The following is a 21125-nucleotide window of genomic DNA, read 5'->3' as shown; positions in this document are numbered from 1 at the left end:
TTCTGGAGAAAGATGTCCTGCTAACACTATATATAGTACTGGGTGCATACCTGGCCATTAGGCTGTGCATGCACTTAGAGAAATCATCACGAATAGTGCTCAGGGATCTCCAGAAGCACCATCACCGGCTGGGTTTTCCCCATAGATGAACACGGGCAATGTCATTTATTAATGCAAGGGCTGAATGAAGGTCTACATGGGCTTGGGTCTGAAAATATTTGGGAGCATGTTATGAGAAGCACAGAATCAGCATTGGGTGCCAGCAGGTGGCCAGGTTAAACTGCACTGACTTCACTGTTACTGTCAGTGACTTCCTATAGGAAGCCACTCCCTGCCTTATTATGCAGCCCAATCCAACTTCTATGAGCTACAGTTGGGGGTTTGTGCATACGCAGTGGCACAGCAGGGATTGCACATGCGCCAGTCCCTGCACCTGCTGGATCCATTACACTGGTGCCAAATCCCTGGGATGATGGCTCTTTCCTATTAGGTCAAGGTTTGTCATCAGCTCCCCTGTTAAATGTAAGTAGAACCTGCCACTGGTAACCATCATTATGCTGTCATGATTATGCCCCTATTTTTATGTGGAGGACTGTAGTTGGCATTAACCAATAAAGACAAAAACCCCCCAAAAATGAAACTTTTCTGACCTTGTTTAACACCACCATATAGAGTACCATGGGAACACTGCAAGCATACAGTATTTTAAGGGCATCAGTAAACTCATAAACAGTCCTCTTTGGCTTGAGAGAGAACACTGGGGGCCGGGAACAGAAATTCAGTGATGCAGAGATATAATAGCAGCTTTGTGGCGAGGAAAAAATTCTCTCTTTGTCGGACTCTATCATATAAGTTATAGACTCATAGTTATGACTATATCATTATCCATGAAGCACATATTGATCTCCCATTATCTAGAGCAAAATATAGTATTTCACAAGAATTCACATTCTGACAAATTGAAGTGAAATGAGCATTTCAGATGTTGTAAATTGAATGTGAGGTGCACATACTGTAGTTTAATGTTATATTTTATTTGAAAAAAGTCACATACTAGAAAAAGAAACCAGCTAAATTGTAATAGCAAGGCGATATTTGGTCAATAAAATAAATATCCAGTGGTATGCCAAATTATATTTTACTTCAATATTGTCTTATGGTAAATAATTGTAAGTGGCTTTGAACTTGAGTACACATCATATGAATTAAGGTCTCAGTGTAGTCCTGTGTACACATGGGGGGTTATTCTGATTTACTTGGAAAGGCACAATCACTCTCTAAAGGACAAAACCACATGCACTGCAGGTGGGGCTGATGTAACATGTGAGAATTCGATTTGGGTGGGGGGGGGGGTGTACTTCAAACTGATATCTATATTGCAGTGTAAAAATAAAGCAGTCAGTATTTACCCTGCACAGACACAATAAAACACCCAAATCTAACTCTATTTGCACATGTTACATCAGGCCCACCTGCAGTACATATGGTTTTGTCCATTAGAGAGTGATTGTGCCTTTCCGAGTGAATACAAATAACCCCCATGGCCTCATTCATTTGTAACTAAAGCAAGAAAGCAAGTAACCGGGCAAACCCATGTTGCACTGTGGGTGGTACAAATGTAGCATGTGCATGGAGATTTAGACTTTAGGTGGGGTGTGGTCAAACTGAATAGAAATTACACTGTCAAATAAAACTGTCTGCGGGCTACATGCCAAAGCAATTAGTATTTACACCACACAGAAAAGTGTTTTACTTACTTACAAACATTAATTAGGCTCATAGTTTCCAGGTACAGTATAACATACCTCCCAACATGACCCATGCCAGGAGGGACAAACTACTCTGCTTCTGCTTCCTCTTAATGTATAATTGCCATCACCTACAGATGAATCTTTCCTTGTCTTTGCTGGCGATCCGCCAGCAGCATGCTGCTGGCGGATCGCCAGCAACACGGCAAACACGGCGCCGCTATCTGACCGTGACGCGCGTGCATCCCCCACGCACGCGCGTCACAGTATCCGGGCGACGGGGGGTTGAGGCGGACGCATTACTGTCCGCCTCCCGCTCGAGGGGCAGGGGGGGGGGACCCGAGGAGGCTACGGGGGGGTGCGGTCGCCCGGTGTGGGCACCGGGCGATCAAAGGCAGCACCGTCGGAAGGGGACGCGCGCGCACCTCGTGCTCGCGCGTCCCCTTCCGGCATATAGATGGCAGCGGGGCAGGGGATGGCGATGGCGACGCCATCGCCATCCCCTGCAAAGATGAATCCCGCTACATCTGTATGTTGAAGAGGTTTACTAATAAGAAAGGTGTTTCACCACAGGTGATGGCAATCATACATTAAGAGGAAAGTCCAGGAACAGAGCATTGTGTCCCTCCTGGAGAGGGTCATGTTGGGTGGTATGGTATAATATATGTTATTTTACACCTGCAGGCAATTATAACATATTCTTTCCCTCTAAAATGTTATGCGCTCATTTGCAGAGGCTTTACTAGGGTTAATGGTGTGTAGTTCTAATTAAAAATAAATGGCAACTCTTGAAAATTAGTGACTTCAAAACAATACAGAGTGAATTTTAGTTATCAATGTACAAAACATGTTCATCCTAGTGACACTAGGAACAGGGCATCGTAAAAACCAACAGACAATATAGAAAGGATTTCACATGAACCACACAAAGCATATGTATGAATGCAAAACAATTTACAGGGAGCGTTATTTACCACATGCAAAAAAATAATAGAGACTATCCTAGTGGTTTCCTCTATAGTATGAAGAACATCTTAGTGACCAACAAACATTAAGCAGAAAGTATATGAATGTCTGCCATACAAAACAGAGAGCAATATAAAATAAAATTTAATTGAAGTGCTAAAAAGAGATAAAAGTATTTAATCTTGGCCTGTTTTTTTCGCATAGTAATATTAACCTCAATGACATTACTGTACTTTACTGTCACATTAAGTTACTTTTGACCACCCCACAGTTCACCAATATAGGCCAAAAGCTGTCTGGCTAAATAAAGCAACACATGGCGGCAGGGGCGGATTGGCCTGGCGGGAAACCGGGACATTTCCCGGTCGGCCGGTCCTTAAGACCCCAGATCCGGCCGCTATCCCCCCCAGTCTGGGCCGCGGACCGCGTAATCGCGGCCACAGTGTTTTGCCCAGATCAAAGATGGCCGCGGGAGGGCTGCTGCGCATGCGCGCACACAAGCAGCTCCTCCCGCGGGGCTTTGGTAGTGTGTCCCTGATCATCAGCAGCACTGCAGAGCCAGCCTAAGGGGGAACTGGTGAACGGTACCTTCTCCGGCTGCAGCAAGACGGTTTCCGAAAGGGGGCGTGGTCACGGGGGTCCGCGATTAGGCCACGCCCCCAAATTTGCCTGACCCTGCTCTGCAGTAGCTGACTAGCTGGAGTGGCTGCTGTGTGGTCCACGTCCAGAAGCAAGGTAATGTGTGTGTGCATGGACTGGGGACCACGTCACCACACTGTGTGAAACAGTATATCTGTGTGTTGATATACAGCATGTGTGCTGACTTGAGGGAGAGGGGCACAGCAGCAATTTCATACTGCCCACCCCTCCTCCCCCCACCAAAAACACCATAAAAAGTATCATTTTCATATATGTTGGATATTAAATTATCCTAGTACTACAAGTTCCAGCATGACCAGTTTCTATTAGTATACAGATTTGAACATTCATTCATGTATACCTACATGCTGAGGATCAGATAGCCTGTGGTCCTCTGGCAGCTGCTGATAGACTGCTAGTAGAAACTGACACGTCATGCTGGGACTTGTAGTACAAGGATAACTATCTGTTATGTACCTGGCAGTCTGTCCCTGGCTTGCTGCATGGCTTACTGCACTGCTTTTCTTAATACGTGTGCAGCGTGGCCTCCCTGTTCCCTCCCCGACTTCTCTGCACCTTCTCCGCCCTGTCCGGCTCTTCCTCCCTCCCACATCACACGCATGTGCAGTCGATGGTGTCATGATGTCATCCGCACTGCGCAACAGGAGGAAGGGAACAGCAAATCACCCCAGGCACAAACAGGGACCTCGGGCAGGGCCGGGATTTAAATAGCATCAGTGGGACTCTGAGTTGGGTGGCGGTCAGCAGTCAGCCAAGAGTACCGCAGGCAGTGGCCAAATGTAATTTAGTTCCCCCCTAATCCAGAACCCTGGTCGAGTGACCCTTTAGCCCCCCTCCCCCCTAGTTACGGCCCTGATAGGCCCTCTCCATCATGTCGGCACTAACACAAGGGTTAAGTGAGCTGGAACTGCATTCCGATTGGAGCCAGAACCGATTTATTTTATTACATGAACATGGATCAATGCATGCTGTGTAATGTGACTATGGGTCACTACGTGCTGTGTAATGTGAATATGAGTCACTAGGTGCTGTGTAATGTGACTATGGGTCACTATGTGCTGTGTAATATGAATATGGGTCACTACGTGCTGTGTAATGTAAATATGAGTCACTAGGTGCTATGTAATGTGACTATGGGTCACTATGTGCTGTGTAATGTGAATATGGGTCACTACGTGCTGTGTAATGTAAATATGGGTCACCACTTGCTGTGTAATGTGACTATGGGTCACTATGTGCTGTGTAATGTGAATATCGGTCACTATGTGCTGTGTAATGTGAATATCGGTCACTACGTGCTGTGTAATGTGAGTATGGGTCACTATGTGCTGTGTAATGTGAATAGAGGCCACTACGTGCTGTGTAATGTGAATATGAGTCACTAGGTGCTGTGTAATGTGAGTATGGGTCACTACGTGCTGTGTAATGTGAATATGGGTCACTATGTGCTGTGTAATGTTAATATGGGTCACTATGTGCTGTGTAATGTGAATATCGGTCACTACGTGCTGTGTAATGTAAATATGGGTCACTACATGATGTGTAATGTTAATATGGGTCCATATGTGCTGTGTAATGCACCTTCAGCGTGCACTATTCCTTTATAACATTTTGGCGGTAGGGCACAGTTTATAATTTGTAGGGGGCACTGAACACACTAGCGCCAGCCCTTGGGGAGGGCATTGGCAGGGAAAATGAGTTCTACCACCTCTCCATGACCATTCCAAGCCCTGCCGCTGGTGGAGGAGCCTAAATATGGACAGTCATCCCTGTGCAGCAGCTCTTGCCGGTGGGCTCTCTTAAAGTTTCTCTCCTCTCAAATCCCCCCCCCCCCTGTTCCTCTCCTCCTCCCACGTCTCCCCATTTCTCTCCTCCTCTCACATCTTCCCCTATTACTTTTACATCTCCTCCTCTCACGTCTTCCCCGTTCCTCGTTTCACCTCTACCCCTAATCCTCCTCTTTTCACGTCTCCCCCTGTTCCTCCTCCTTTCATGTCTCCCCCTGTTCCTCTCTTCCTCCCACGTCTCCCCATTCCTCTCCTCCTCTCACATCTTCCCCTATTACTTTTACATCTCCTCCTCTCACGTCTTCCCCGTTCCTCCTTTCACCTCTACCCCTGATCCTCCTCCTTTCACGTCTCCCCCTGTTCCTCCTCCTTTCACATCTCCCCCTATTCCTTCTCTTATGTCTCACCCTCTTATGTCTCCCTGTTTCCCCTCTCAAGGCTCTCCTCCTTTCACATCTTCCCCTGTTCCTCTCCTACTCTCATGCCTCCCTCTGTTACTCTCATGTCTCCCCCTGTTCATCTCCTCCTCTCAGGTCTCTCCCTGTTTCTTCTCCTCTCTCATCTCTCCCTGTTCCTCATCTGAAGTGTCTCCGTTCTGCCTCTCACGTCTCTACCTGTTCCTCCTCCTTTTACGTCTCCCCCTTAAGGGAGCTGTTGCTTTTGATAAAGGGTTCCCTGCCTTTCCCGCTTTAAAAGACTCCACCCCCTTCATTGACTCCACCCCTTTTGTAGGGCTGCTTTTAGAAATTTCCCGGGCTGGTTTTTCATCCCAATCCGCCCCTGCATGGCGGTTCTGTTTAATGTATTTCAAACTAGTTATGTATTAAACAATAAAAATGTCCATGCAAAAAAAAAGACCTTCATTAAAGCCCCCAAAAGATACTCATACTGAAAAGAAAAGTGGTGCAAGATGGTCCTTAGAAACTCTCACCCACCTTCTTGTTGGATATTTAAACGGACATGCACAGTTTAACAAACCAAGCACTTCAGCGAATGGGATTGCCACTTTTGTAGCTGAAGTGCTTTGTTTGTTTGGGCCCCACAAAACAAATTACCAATGTACTTAAGGCAGGTAACAGTGTTCTTAATCCATTTTATAGTTGAAAGTTGTCATTCTCCTCATCTGGTTCCTTCACCCTTTTAATATAATCATCACGCAATATTATCTCATACCCATTGCAATCCATCACTATAGAAGTCTTTGTACATTGATGTGATTGGTGGGAAAAGTATTATTTCTACAATTCATAGTTCATTTTTATGAATATCAACTTTTAAACATTTTTGGGAAATAACCTCCTACGCCGATCTCTCACAAGGTTACTGGCTGTGCTGAAAACTCTGAGTACACACTGTAGGGCAGCTACTTTGTACAAGGGATTTCAATATTTCTTTTTTTTTCTTCCAGTTTCCAAAGAAACTAACTGAAATGCTAATTTGTATATTGGCTTTAAAATAAACCTCCACATGCTAATGCTTGAATGCCAGAACCACACTTATTTTATTACACATGGAGACTCACAGCACTTAAAGTAATGGTAGCTTACTGGTCCCTAAGGAAGGCTAATATTTTACAACGCAATGCTGATCCTGAACAAAACACATTTTTTTATATACACTGAAAGTCACATCACTGGCAAAGGTGGCACACTGGCACCTAATGAACATTATTTTTTAGTTCAATTTTTTTAACATGGTTCCTGCACTGAGCACTCAACATTGTACCTCATAGTGCTGCAAATCCCAACCTTCACTGATAGTTACAGTATTAATAATGCTCATAGCCTTTCACTAAAAGTATGACAGTCACAGACAGCAGTGCTGCACTCCAGAAGGCAAGGGCGTAACTACCATAGGTGCAAGGGGTGCAGCTGCTATGGGGCCCAGAGCTGCAGGGGGCCCATCTTTGCTGTTTAAGTAATATGTTTTACATATAATTGTCATCATCAGTTGCTAAATAGGGGGCCCTTAGAAACTTCTGCTATGGGGCCTATGAATATCTAGTTACGCCCCTGCCAGAAGGGACGGACATTGGAAGCCCACTATCAAATGATGACTGGGCTTGTGCCATCAGATATTTCAATGTGATGGTGACTAAAAATTTGATAGAGAAAACTATTAATTTTACTTGCATTGCATATACACAAAAAAAGTTTGGGTATGTGCAGATCCTCTGTAGTGCTGTTGGACATGGATTGGACTATGTCCAGCAGCACTGCAGATAACCACTTCATTATCTGCACTAATATATACTCTAGAATACGGCTAACATGGATTCCATGTCAGGCTTATTCTAGATCAGTGGTCGCCAACCCATCGCTTGCAAGCTACTGGTAGCTCATGGTAGCGATCCGGGTCGCTTGACCATTCTGCAGCTGCCCGCCCTTCCCTCCATCGCCCGCCGCTGCCACCGTCGCTTACATTCTGAAAGCAGGAGAGCGCATCACGTGTCTCTCCTTCCCCTCAATGTATCCCTGTGACTGGGCAGTCAGCCAATTAGAGCTCAAGGGCCAACCAGCCAATCATCTCCTACCTGTCATTTTTCAAATCCAGCCTGTAACATGACAGGTAGGAGCTGATTGGCTGGCTGTTTATCACTCTCCATTTTATCACTTTTTTATGCTTGATACGGTACTTGTGAGTTATCTGGGCGTCCGATTTTTTGATTGTATGCCTTAAGTTAAGGCATACAATCAGATGCGATGCGATACGATATCGCATCGCATCGCATCGCATGCGACCATCGGATGCGATGACCCGATTTTTCCATAGGAATCAATGTTAAAATGGACTGAGTCCATTTTAACATGGAATTCAATGGGAAAAAGGGGTCCTTTTCATACCCCTACTATCCAAGTGGGCATGGAGTTGGATATAAACCTGTGGCGAGCGTAGCGAGCCACCGAGCCCGAAGCGTGGCGAGCGAAGCGAGCCCCGCGAGGGGACGGTATTCCGTGTCCCCTCGCGGGGCTCGCTACGCTCGCCACGCTTCGGGCTCGGTGGCTCGCTACGCTCGCCACAGGTTTATATCCAACTCCATGCCCACTTGGATAGTAGGGGTATGAAAAGGACCCCTTTTTCCCATTGAATTCCATGTTAAAATGGACTCAGTCCATTTTAACATTGATTCCTATGGAAAAATCGGGTCATCGCATCGCATCGCATTGCATCCGATGGTCGCATGCGATGCGATGCGATGTCCCGATCCGACCCGATTTAAAAATCGGACGCCCGGATAACTCACAAGTACCCTTGATACATCTGGCCCACAGTGAGGGGAAGGAGAGATGCGCAATGTGCTGTGCTCTCCTCCCCTCAAAAGGGAAGCGGCGGCGGAGGAGGAGACAGACAGACAGATAGCAGGGGGACACTGGACTCTCAGCAGCAGCAGGAGCACCGGACTCTCCACAGTAGCAAGAGCAACAATGGTGAGTTGTGCTGTTGCTGGAAAATTATGGGAAATATGTGTTTCTGGCACTGAGGGGGCATACCTGGCACTGTGGGGGGGCATGCCTGGCACTGTGGGGGCATGCCTGGCACCATGGGGGCATGTCTGGCACTGTGGGGCATACCTGGCACTGTGGGGGCATACCTGGCACCTTGGGAGCATATGTGTATCTGGCAATATTGGGGGCACTTGAGTACCTGGCACTATTGGGGGCATTTGTGTATCTGGCACTGAACTATTGGGGGCATATGTATATCTGGCACTGCACTATTGGGGGCATTTGTGTATCACACTCCCATTTTCATTGGCCACCCCCCATGTGGCTACACCCATTTTGCACATAGTACCACCAGAGTATTTTTTTTAAATGGCACCACAATCAGCCGGGCATTGTTTATCTGGCACTGCTGGGGGCATTGTGTTTATGGCATTACTGCGGGTATTGGGGGCATTTTGTAAATGGCACTGCTGGTGGCATGTGTATATATGTCACAGCATCTATTCAGAGAGGCTGGGGGCATGAACAGCAGCAGTGCTGGCCATGCCCCCATAGTGGAAAAAATGGGGGATGTGGCCTTGCAGGAGTACCCCGATAGCAGGTCATGCCCCCTAATTTCAGGGCTTCCACACACGCAGGTGTCCCTTCTCCTCTGCCTCCAGTGTTGGGAATAATGCTGTATGTATGCGGCATATTGGACAATGCAGTGTGTGGCATAATATATCAGGGGCATTGGGGTATGTGGCATAATGTCTCAGGGGCATTACAGTGTGTGGCATAATGTGTAAAGGGCATTTTTCTATTATTATGCAGATTTCGGTACTTGTGTATTAGCAGGGCGCCCACTAAGCAATTTGCTTAGTGGGCGATTCTGTGTAAGAAAATCGCATTGCATGGGCCGTTTCAGTGCCGTGCGATGCGATTTTCCTATGCAATTTATTCACTGCTCTCTTGGCCCCAGTGGATCGCATCGCACCTCCCGCAAAATCGCATGCGATTGAATGCGAGCGCAGCAAGCCACCAAGCCCAAAGCGTGGCGAGCGCACGCGGATTACTTTACATGTATTCCATGTCCCCTCGCCACACTTCGGGATCCGTGGCTCGCTGTGCTCGCACACTATATAAAATCAACTCCACGCCAACGTAGATAGTGGGGTTATGAAAAGGTTGGGAGGATGTGTTCCGCCGCCGTTCGCCATGCTTCGGGGTGGTGTGGATAGTGGGGGGTGCCTAAAACTACATTGCATGTCCATAGGCGTGCGCAGCACATTTAATTAGGGGGTGCACCGTCAAAGGGATGTGCCTAGCGCCACCGATTGGGCATGTTTAACACCGCCCACTAGGTGTGTCTAACACCGCCAATCAGCCGTGTCTACCATCATCTATTGACACTCGCTACAATATAAAACGTCTCTCAGCCACACCATATACTCCTGCCGATTTAATTTTTTATGTTGTAATTACTCTGTGTAACAGTAAATGCAAATAAAGTGAAAAGCAAATATATGGATGATGCAGGTACAGATGGGGCCGGGCTCTTCTTTGCTGGCGAATCGCCAGAACGTCACCGCTGGCGATCCGCCAGCAGCCCGGCTCGCCATCTGACTGAGACGCACGTGCGTCTCACGCGCACGCACGTCTCAATTTCCGTTGGCGGGGCGACGGGAACCCTGTCCGTCTCCGCTTCAGGGAGACAGACAGGGTAAGTGGGGGGTGGGGTGCGGGCAGGCGGCGGGGACCCTGGGTGACCGCCGACAAGCCGGAGGTGACCCGGGGGAAGCGCTGGAAGCGGGACGTGCGTGCATGAGAGGCGCTATACAGATGGCGGCTGGCGGGGGATGGCGGCTGGCATCGCCATCCGCTGCAAAGATGAGCCATGCCCCATCTGTATGTAGTGATATAACAATGGTCTAGTACAATTAACAAGGCAAAACACAAATAATTGATGGGCGCTTCTTTTAATGGAAGTTTTAAAAAGCAAAAGTCTTTGGTAAAACTTATTGCTGGTATTGCTAATGGCAGGGAGGTGTTCATAAGGGTGGGCACAGTATAAGGTGGTGCCTGTGCACCCCTAACACTCAATGTGCGCACACCTATGTGCATGTCATACAAGTGTATAGCTAATGTAATGGCATCAAACCCTATAAAATCGCATGCGTGCACATGTGATTTTGCAGGAGGTGCGATGCAATGCAATCCGCCGGGGCCAAGAGAGCAGTGAATAAATTACAGAGGAAAATCGCATTGCATTGGACGGTACTAAAATGGCCCATGCGATGCGATGTGATTTTCCTACGCTAGCGTACCAGTGGTGTAACTATGAATTGGGCGCCCCCCCCGCCGTGAATGGGGGGCGACCCCCTCCGCACCCCCCGCCCACAGCCTTACCTCTCTTGCTGGTCCCATCCCGTCTCCCTTGCTGGCTTCATTCTTCTGCTAGTGAGACGGACCAACACAAAATGTCCGCCCCATACAGCAGACAGTTTCAGAGAACTGTCTGCTATATGGGGCGGACATTTTATTGTGGTCCGTCTCACTAGCAGAAGAATGAAGCCAGCAAGGGAGCCGGGACGGGACCAGTGAAGTCAGGTAAGGCTGCGGGCGGCGTATTGGCGGGCGGCAGATGGGCGGACGGGAGGGGGCTAACTATAGCACCACAGCCCCCCGGCGCCCACACATGCACAGCGCCCCCCCGCGGCCTCGGGGGCTGCGGTGCTATAGTTACGCCTCTGTAGCGTACGTATGCTAATTGGGCGCCCTGCTAAACACAAGTACCCAGATTTCTTTTTTTATTTATTTTAGTTGCTCTTCAAGCGGTTTATGTTGTCTCACGGCCCAAAAAAGGTTGGAGACCACTATTCTAGATTATGTGGGGGGTGGGGACCAGCGAACGGCAACGGGAAGGTGACTGATGGCAGCGGGGAGCTCTATCAGAACGACGGCTGGCGGGGCCTTGTGGCTGGCAATTGCCAGCCCTCGCAACGCTGAGAGGGGCTCTATCTGTATCTGCAGCTCAAGTACATGGGGGGTGATTCAGGTTGGTTTGCAAAAGCAAACTCCTTCTTTAATGGACAAATCCATGTACACTGCAGGTGAGGCTGATGTAACATGTACAGAAAGAGTTATATTTGGGTGAGTTATGTTGTTTCTGTGCAGGAACACACCCCACCCAAATGTAACTCTCTCTGCACATGTTACATGAGCCCACCCCCAGCGCACATGGTTTTGTCCATTAAAGAAGGAGTTTGCTTTTGCAAACCAACCTGAATCATCCCTATAGTTTATTAAACTAGTGCAATAGCACCAATTTTTTAACATTTAACTAGTGCAAAACTGTCAAATCAAAAACATTAATGGGTGTACACCATCGCATACCGATGTTCATCCCTATGACACAGTCACAGCATTGTCTCAGTAGTGATGTACAGTAGCTCAATTACAGTCCAGTGCTGCAACACACAGCCCCTCACTGTCAATGACATTCAGTGGCTGATTCGGGGGGGGGGGGGAGGGGACAAATACACTTGCCCACCTGTCAATTTCAGGCAAAGGCCAAGGTGAGTGGGGATGGGGGTAGCCGGGTATGCTACTAGCAGTGGTGATTGAGAGGTGCAGGCTATAGTGCAGGGGAGGCATCTCCTGCAGCCCTGGAATGTGGGTAGTGGGAGAGGGGGCTGGCTGTACTTCAGGTAGGCATTCCCTGTGACCATGGACTGGGGTTAGAGGGAGAGCGTGTAGGAAGCCACCCCATGCCTGGTTGTCAGCTTTAGCCAGTTCCTGTGGCTGAAGCAGAGGCAGTATATAGAATCCAGAGTTTTGCGCATGTGCAAACAACGTTGTCTGTGCATGTGCCAATGCCTACCACATACAATGGACAGGTGCAGAGTCCTGAGGCTGGCAGCTGTCTCCTCTCTGGGCAAGGGGTATTGGCAATCATATTTGCCAACGTTTGAGATCTCCACTTTGGGAGAACCCGGAGAGGAGACACAGAGGCAGCAAGTCAGGGGCGCGCAGTGACGAGGTGATGCCAGAGGAGAAGGGGCGAGGTTAAATGGTGCAATTTGTGTCATTTTAGCCGCGCCCCACCCTAAGACCCATAATACCTCAGCCGGAAGGGGTAAGTGTGGACTCCTGGGAACATGCGGGAGATTTGGCTACCTTCTGAAGTGAGCCCGGGGTCCACACGATTTCCATGAGCCTCCAGGCATTTCCAGGATGGCAGGCAAGTATGGGGGAAACCCCCCTACTACAATTAGTTAGGAGACTCTGTACCCATTATTGACTACCAATACTGACCTATATATCCCTGACGGCACACTGCGGATTAACTGCTTTGGGTGCAAGGACAATCTTGCTGTTTGACACTGACACTCAGAAAGGGTGATCTGACACAGAGACTGGTGGCCATCCTCTCCCTGCCAGGAAAAGTGTCCTGCTTCCCAACCCGAGTTGCACCACTGTGCACTGTTAGGCACTGAGGCATATACTGGTTCTTAGAATGGGGCCACATATTTCATTTTGAGCTGTGTATTGATCTGTGTCTCCTAGATTTGTGTAGAGCAGAAAGAGGTTGAAATGCAGGTCTACAAGACTAAATACTGTTAGTCTTAGGTTTTATTTTTTATTACATATCTCACTCATTTATTGTTAAATTTTTTAAGCATTTCTATATGACTTTGGATTAAGGGGCCAATTCTGGTTCACATGCAGTGAACCAAATTCTGCCCCGATGGTCAGGGTTTGGGCTTGCGCATTTCTGCGCGTGTGCAAACCCTGACTGTGAACGGCCGTGGCGAGTTGCTCACTCTCCCAGCAATTCGCAGAGGAGAGGGAGGGATGGGGGCAGATTGAGGAACCGGTGGCGCTGGTCCATGGGATCGCTGATGCCCGCCTGCATCCCCATGTCACATGACGTCAGTCTCCTGCCCTGTCTTTGTCCTGACGGCTGCAAATATGTCAGTCTCCACTGACTTATATTTGCAAAGGCAGGGGTAATCATTTAATGAGCGGTCACAGAGTTTCCTGCGGTGTCCCCCCGCCTTCCTCTCCCGCCGTACAACAGCATAGTCACTGGGATCGGATTACATGGCGGTGGCGGCCTGACATCCCACTCCAGCAGCCAGATGTTAGGGGGGTAAAGGGTGTAAGACTGCAGGCTGACACAGAAGTACATACTGCGCTGGCCACCTGCTTCCCTGCATGCTGCTCTGTATGGCGCATGGTATACCATCATACTGCTCTGTAGTGTGTCACAGAGGTAGCAGCAGGGAGGAGTGAGCCAGACTGACACTGCCGCTAAACAGCTCAGCCCTGCCGCACCATCGGGAATATCGGAACCACAAAAGATATACTCGGACCCCCCGCTGCGTGCGCGCCTGTATGACATAGATTATACAGCAGTGTGATTTTGAATGTTGGAAAATTCAGTAAGCAAGGTGCTATGAAATGTCAAAGTTAAAATGGGTGATCCAGACTGAAAGCTCTGGTTATGAGTCATGAATGTAGCCCATATGTTTTACACTTGGCAAGCAATTCTGTAAATTAGTGAATTTGTGAATCGGGTCTGTCTAAGCCGCAGGTTTCTCTGCAATGCAAGTGAAAAATGCAGAGTTAAAAGCATTTTACTCTGACAAAACACTGCAGACGACACAGTAGTAATTGTAATGGATACTAGTGACATTAAACAATCTGTCTTCCTCATAATGGATGGAACAATTTGCCCTGGAAAATTAAAGCAATAGCTACAGTGGGACATTTGTCTAGATCACTTAGGACTCTCCTCATTAGATCTGATAGCTCTCATAGTTGGATCAATACATGCATAACCGTGGAACTACTTAGATGACAATGTGTGCTAAAGTTTTATTTTTAATAATTACATTTTGTTGGCTGACCTATTAGTGTTCAACGCTTTATGGAAATCTCTGTGTGCATTAGACAGACCTGCACCATGTGATAACACAGAAAAAAACATACAGATGGAGCCTCTCGTTCAGTGCCGGAGCTCGCCAGCACCTCCCGTCTGGCGAGCACCGGCGGAGAGGGACTCCATTAAAACCGAGGAGCACGCGCGTCCCATTCTTCGACGGCAGGGCAGCGGCATCATGCTCATCTCCGCTTCAGGGAGACAGGCAGGGTTGGGAGGGGGGGGGGGGATATTTATGTATATTTATATAAAAGGATATTTATGTATATTTATATAAAAGTATATATGGTAGTGGCACTCAAAAGTCCTTTTGTAGATAAAAGCAAGTCTTTTTATTCCATATATATATATATATATCTATGTCTGTGTGTCTGTGTGCGTGTGTGTGTGCGTGTCCATCGCATTGCGGACACACCGTGGCACTCAGAGACACCAAATTTGGCAACAAGATACCTCTGGACCCGGTGGTGTGCACCTCAAAGCCGTTTTTGGGAAATTTCACTTAGAATTTTAAAAAACACCAAGTTTTAATTTTCCTTCATTGATGATCTGGGGAAAAGAACAACTCCACACCTGATTTCATTGCTGTCATTGAGTATGACAGACACATTCTAACATTATGGTGAAGGCTTTAAACAATTAGGAAATAATTGAGGATATACATAGACCACACATAACACACACACACGTACACATTGTACACGCGCGCACACACACACACACACACACTACACCACATATGCACACATAGCACACAACACACACATTTATACGTAGAGCACCTCACACACTTAAGCTGTGTACACACGGGGGAGATAGGGGCTGAAATCGCTGGAAACACACCGCATGCGGTACAATACAAATCCATACACACTACAACACATACCCAAAAACAGTACAACAAACACACAACTCCTGGCTTCAAACAATTCTATGGAGACGGACCACGATAAAATGGCCGCCCCATAAAGCAGACAGTTCTCTGAAACTGTTTGCGGTATGGGGGCGGCCATTTTATCGTGGTCCGTCTGCATAGAATTAATAATTGAAGCCAGGAGGGGAGCCGGGGCGCGCAGACAGGTAAGCCTGCGGCGATGGGGGGGGGGGGGGGGTGTGGTACCGGCGGCCGGGGTGGGGAGGGGGGGAGGTGCCCCTCCATTAACGGCGGGGGTGGGGAGGCCGGTGGGGAGGGGGGGAGGCACCCCCCCATTAACGGCGGGGGGCGCCCCAAACCAAGCTACGCCACTGAGAACACACACACTTAAACATTGCCAGGATATGCACAGCACACTACACACACATATATACATAGCGCACCTCACAAACTTACACATTCGGCAGATATACACAGAACACAACACACACACATAACACACAGCTCACAGTACAACACACACCAACATTCACTACAACACACACCCAAAAACAGTACAATACACAGAACACACACTTAAACATTGCACAGATACACACAGATAACATACCTCAAACAGCACAACACACACCCACATTCACCACACACACCCAAAAAACAGTACAACACACACAAAACACACATTTAAACTTTGCACAGATACACAAAGACACAACACACACATACTGTATATACATAGCACACCTCACACACTTATGCATTGGACAGATACATACAATATAACACATAAAACCACATACATTACAACACACACACAAAAACAGTACAACACACACAAACACACAGAACACATAAAAAATAATTTGCCGTTTATTTAACAGTCTGTACCGGCAAATAAAAACTGTACCTAATGTACCATTTCTACTTTGTTCCCCATATCCGTCTCTCCAGTCCTCCAGTTGCACTGAGAAATCTTTGTCCTGGCCCATGCACCCATTGATCAATACAAAGTGGGTACACTGCACTCACCCTGTTAGTCAGTTGGATATCAGGCACTGCTCTGCCTTAAGGGTTTCCCAGACTCTTTTGGTTCATAGATAATGTTTGGTCGATGGGCATGAGCGCTGCATGCATTTGTTTGAATGTTATGAGTGTAAGAAGTTGAAGAATAAGACTGAGATGAAGATTTGTCATGTTATAGTGTCCAATTTACTCAATAAATCGTGAAAAAAATATGTGTACATAGAAGTACAATCAAGAAATTAAAGTAGGATTAAAAAATAAATTATGATTCAAACTGATAATTGTTTGGATGGCGGTGGGTTGCGAAACAAATCTATAGGTGGAGGGGGTATGGATATTGTGGGCATAATTGGTGTTTGGTACACCTACAGGGGGTACCCAGATGATGAGAAATTTTCACTACAGTGTCACCGTAGGGGGATTTACAATTGGGGTTCAGGTGGTCTTTTAGGGACCCCTTTACAATTCCGTTGGTCTCTTCTCCTGGAGCCTATGGTCTCCCTCAGTGATTGACTATCATTAAGGGAGACCGTAAGCTCAAGGAGAAGAGACCTACAGGATTGTAATGGGTCCCTAAAAGACCACCTGGACCCCAATTGGGAATCCCCCTATGGTGACAATGTGACCGTGACACTGTAGTGAAAATCCCATCAATTGAGGGCCCCATGTAGGTGTAACAAACACCAATTATGCCCACAATATCCATACCCCCACCTATAGATTTGTTTCACAACCCACCCCATCCAAACAATTATCAGTTTGAATCAGAACTTATTTTTTAATCCTACTTTCATTTCTTGATTGTACTTCTATGTACACTTACATTTTTTTCACGATTTATTGAGTAAATTGTACACTTTGTAACATGGCAAATCTTTTTCTCAGTCTTATTCTTCAACTTCTTACACTCAAACCTTATCAATGCACCCATTGATGATTGTGATGGCTGGATCAGTGGATTGGCTCGGCGGGTGTAGGGAAGAATTTGGCCCATTGCACCCATTCCCAGTGGGGCATTACAGTGGTGCGGGTAGCGTGCGTCGTGTCATGACATCATGAAAGTATAGAAATGGAGGTGTGACCACGTCCCTTTCTGATTTTGTACCGATTTCTGACCCTCAGATGTTGGAGGATATGTCATAGGTGCTAATTCTCAGGAGTGGATATGGAATTCATCAACACATACAAGTTATCAACTCAGGAGCGTTGTGTTTCAAACAACAACACCACACCTGATTTCATTGCCGTCATTGAGTATCAATGCAAACACATTCTAACATTATGGTGGAATCTATAACAAATTACAATCTTTGGTCTTTGGCACAGCATATTGTAAGATGACATTTTTCAGCAATTTTGGAAATAAAGAAACCCCAAGGGTTTTCCAGGCAACGCCGGGCGGGTCAGCTAGTATATAATATATGAAATAAAAAATACTTGCTTCTATCTCAAAAAGACTTGTGAGTGCCGCTACTCTTTTTTCTTTTATTTGGGGTTACCATATCCATGGATGGCACCTAATCATTTTATCAACTACATCTACTAGACGAGTGCTGGGAACTATATATATATATATATATATATATATATATATATATATATATATATATATATATATATATATACATACAGAAGTGATCGGGATCCGCAAAGGCTCACAAGAGGAGCTGCTTTCAGATGTGCATGCACAGCAGCCGTCCTGCTGCCATCTTATTTGTTGTCAAACTTTCATCATATTTACTGGAAAAGCCGTCACTGACTGCTTGCATCTTGCCATTGTGATTGAGGTAGCAACGGTCCATGGCTCAGCAGGGGGAGCACTGAGCAGCCCCGTTTGGTGATTGACATGTGGGGTGGCCGGCTGGACCGGATATAAAAAAAAAACTGTGTTGGGCGAATGGGTGGTTCGGTGCACCACTGGATCACCCTGTAGTTTTGCCATGATACATATTATTTGTAGAAGGTCAGTTTTTCTCTATAATTGTCAAGAATCCAGACATTGCTGATCACAGAAAATAAGCTCAGGTTTTATTTCAGCACAGTGAAATAATCACAAGCAGAAACAATCTTAAACAGAAAAACAATGAAAAAATAATGTATACATTTATCTTTGAAATAATTTACAATGGTTTAAGGGTTTGTAGTGAAGATTAAATACTTGCTATTCATAATACAATGAAAAACTAGTTTGCAGCTTATTAATTTACACAAACTGCCAAAATTTTAAAATACTTGGGAGTTTCTCTGACAGAACAAAATATAATATTAGCAGTTAGGTCAAAAGTAATTTACATGAGTGTTTCAGTGACCTCAAATCTGCATAATGCAGTTCTAGTCTCTGGCTATTATTTATTTTTTGTTTCTTCAGGCATAGCATTTACAGAACAAAAAGTCATAAAAAATGTTCTTACATATACAGATAAGAAAGCTCGGCAATTTTTATCACAAAGAAAAAGATAGAAATCCCTCTAAATCAGAAGATGGAATCAGTTGATAGTATCTGATGTACTACTGTGTCATTTTAGAAACAGTTTACAGATCACTATTTATGTACCCTGCGTTCTATGGAATTTAAAATTATCTACATACACATTATTATGGAAATTACTGAAGTTGTATATCACACACATATATGCAGTGGTTGAAGTGGGAATTTCAAAGTGAGGGTATGGAAAATGTAAAGGGATAGTTCAGTCCAGAGCCTAGTGTTTCACCCGCTGGAAAAGGGGGCAAGACCTTAAGAAGACAGGGCCATTGAGGCAGACTGGGGTGTTGGGGAAAGGCATAAGGTAATGGGGAAATGCATTGAGTGATAGCCAGAGGGTGGCATGGACAGGCAGGAGGTGATAGGGAGAGGCAGTGAGTGACTTGAGAAGCAGTGGTTGACAAGGAGAGATAGTGGGTGATGGGAAGAGGCAGTGGGGGGTTGTCAGTAACAAGGAAAGTCAGAGGGTAATGGGAAAAGGCAAAAGGTGACGAGGAAAGACATTAGGTGATGGGTAGAGGGTGACAGGGAGAGACAGTGGGTGAATTATATATTACAATTTGCCTATCCAGGCCCATGGTAGACTGCCGATACACAGGAGATGGGGCTCTTCTCACTCAGATCTGCAGTGCCAACCAAGTAGTGCAGGGGGGAGGGAGGGGATCTATCCCCTGGAGATCTCCTGCCCTTTTTCCATTGGGTGCCGTCTGGCGACCACAAATCAGCATTAACCAGTGTAGTGTTAAGCCATGGAGAGCATAGCGAGCGATGTGAGGGGACATGATATACTTAGACGGTGTCCATAACGACCTCTGTCGATATAGACACCAAAAATACAGTACATGAAAACCACTTGTCGGTCTTTTTCATGTCGACCTTTTTAATGTCAACCTTTTGACCCTGTTAATCTTTTTTAAGTCGACTGTTTGACTCTGTCAACCTTTTCACTGTCGACCGTTTGACCCTTTTGACCACGTTGAGCTTTTGACTCTTGACCTATAGTAATCGACCTTATGACTGTAGACCTAGACTAAAAATGTAACTGAAATACAGAATAGCATAGTGTAGATCTGTTCAATTGACTATTTAGGAATTTTAAAGAGAAATACAGTACCACAGATCTCCATCATGCAGTGGCAGTATTTTTTAACTTTTAAAATACTGGGTAGTATGTATTACTAGTCGAGGCTTGTGCCCCGTTATTAAAAATAACCTTTAATCCTGAATATATACTATTCCTGAGTGTGAACCCAGACGAGAGGAGGTGGCCAGTTGGCTGGATACACGAGGACGGAAGCTAGCAGGTTTTATGTATGTATTTATTCATGCATATGGTTACAGGTAAGTATCTATGGTTGAATGAAGGAATAAATGACTGATTGAATAAAGTAAATAACTGAATGAGATGAAGCCAATGGCTGAATGGAATAAATTCAATGGCTGAATAACTGGAGTTCACAGCTCTTTATAGCTGGAGTTTGCAGCAATACTGGGAAGCAGATTTGCACAGAACTGGGGACATCAGTGATGCAGGAAGGCAGGTTGCTTGGAGCTGAGAGCACCAGGGATGAAGAGATGTAGAGATGCAGGCTTGCGTAGAGCTGAGGACTCCAGTGATGCAGGAGTGAAAACTTACGTGGAGCTGGGGATACCAGGAATGCAGGAGTGCCGGCTTGCTCAAAGCTGCGGACACCAGCAGTACAGGCAGCAGTGTTGCATGAAGCTGGGGAAACCAGCAATGAAGAAAGAAAGTTGCTTGAAGCTGGGGACACCAGCAGTACAGGTAGCAGTGTTGCTTGAAGCTGAGGACACCAGCAGTACAGGAGCACAGGCTTTCTTGAAGCTGGGGACACCAGCAATACAGGAAGCAGGGATGCATAATGCTGGGGATACCAGCAATACAGCAAGGCAGGCTTGCTTGAAGCTAGGGGCACCAGCAATTCAGAAAGCAGGGTTGCTTGAAGCTGGGGATACCAGCACTGCAGGGAGCAGGCTTGCTTGAAGCTGGGAGTGCCAGCAGGTCAGGACAGCCAGATTGCCTAAAGCCAGGTGAACCTGCCTGATGGAACTGTCCTGTCTCTTTAAGGAGCTTGGGAATGGTAGATGCTGTCCTTAATGAACACCTGGAGTCAGGGAGTGTTGAGGCTGGCAATTGCGGTGTGTCACACCGGCAACATGGCTGCGAGAGAGGAGAAGTTAGGTATAAATAA

At 46.5% G+C, this 21125-nt stretch overlaps 1 long non-coding RNA gene across 3 annotated transcripts in view; it reads left to right on the top strand.

Moving 5' to 3' along the window:
- The first annotated feature begins 3255 nt into the window (after positions 1–3255).
- LOC146030628 (uncharacterized) overlaps positions 3256–21125 on the top strand; it is a 48558-nt gene continuing 30688 nt past the window's right edge. For all 3 annotated transcript variants that reach the window (XR_014456128.1, XR_014456122.1, XR_014456134.1), the window contains exon 1: positions 3256–3449. This is a non-coding gene — a long non-coding RNA (uncharacterized LOC146030628). The remainder of the gene's footprint in view (positions 3450–21125) is intronic.

This window comes from Crinia signifera, chromosome 1, assembly GCF_055691185.1.
Source record: "Crinia signifera chromosome 1, ASM5569118v1, whole genome shotgun sequence".
Classification (NCBI taxonomy): Eukaryota; Metazoa; Chordata; class Amphibia; order Anura; family Myobatrachidae; genus Crinia; species Crinia signifera.
The sequence above is the reverse complement of the archived record's forward strand: the minus strand, read 5'-3'. Positions and strand labels throughout refer to the sequence as shown.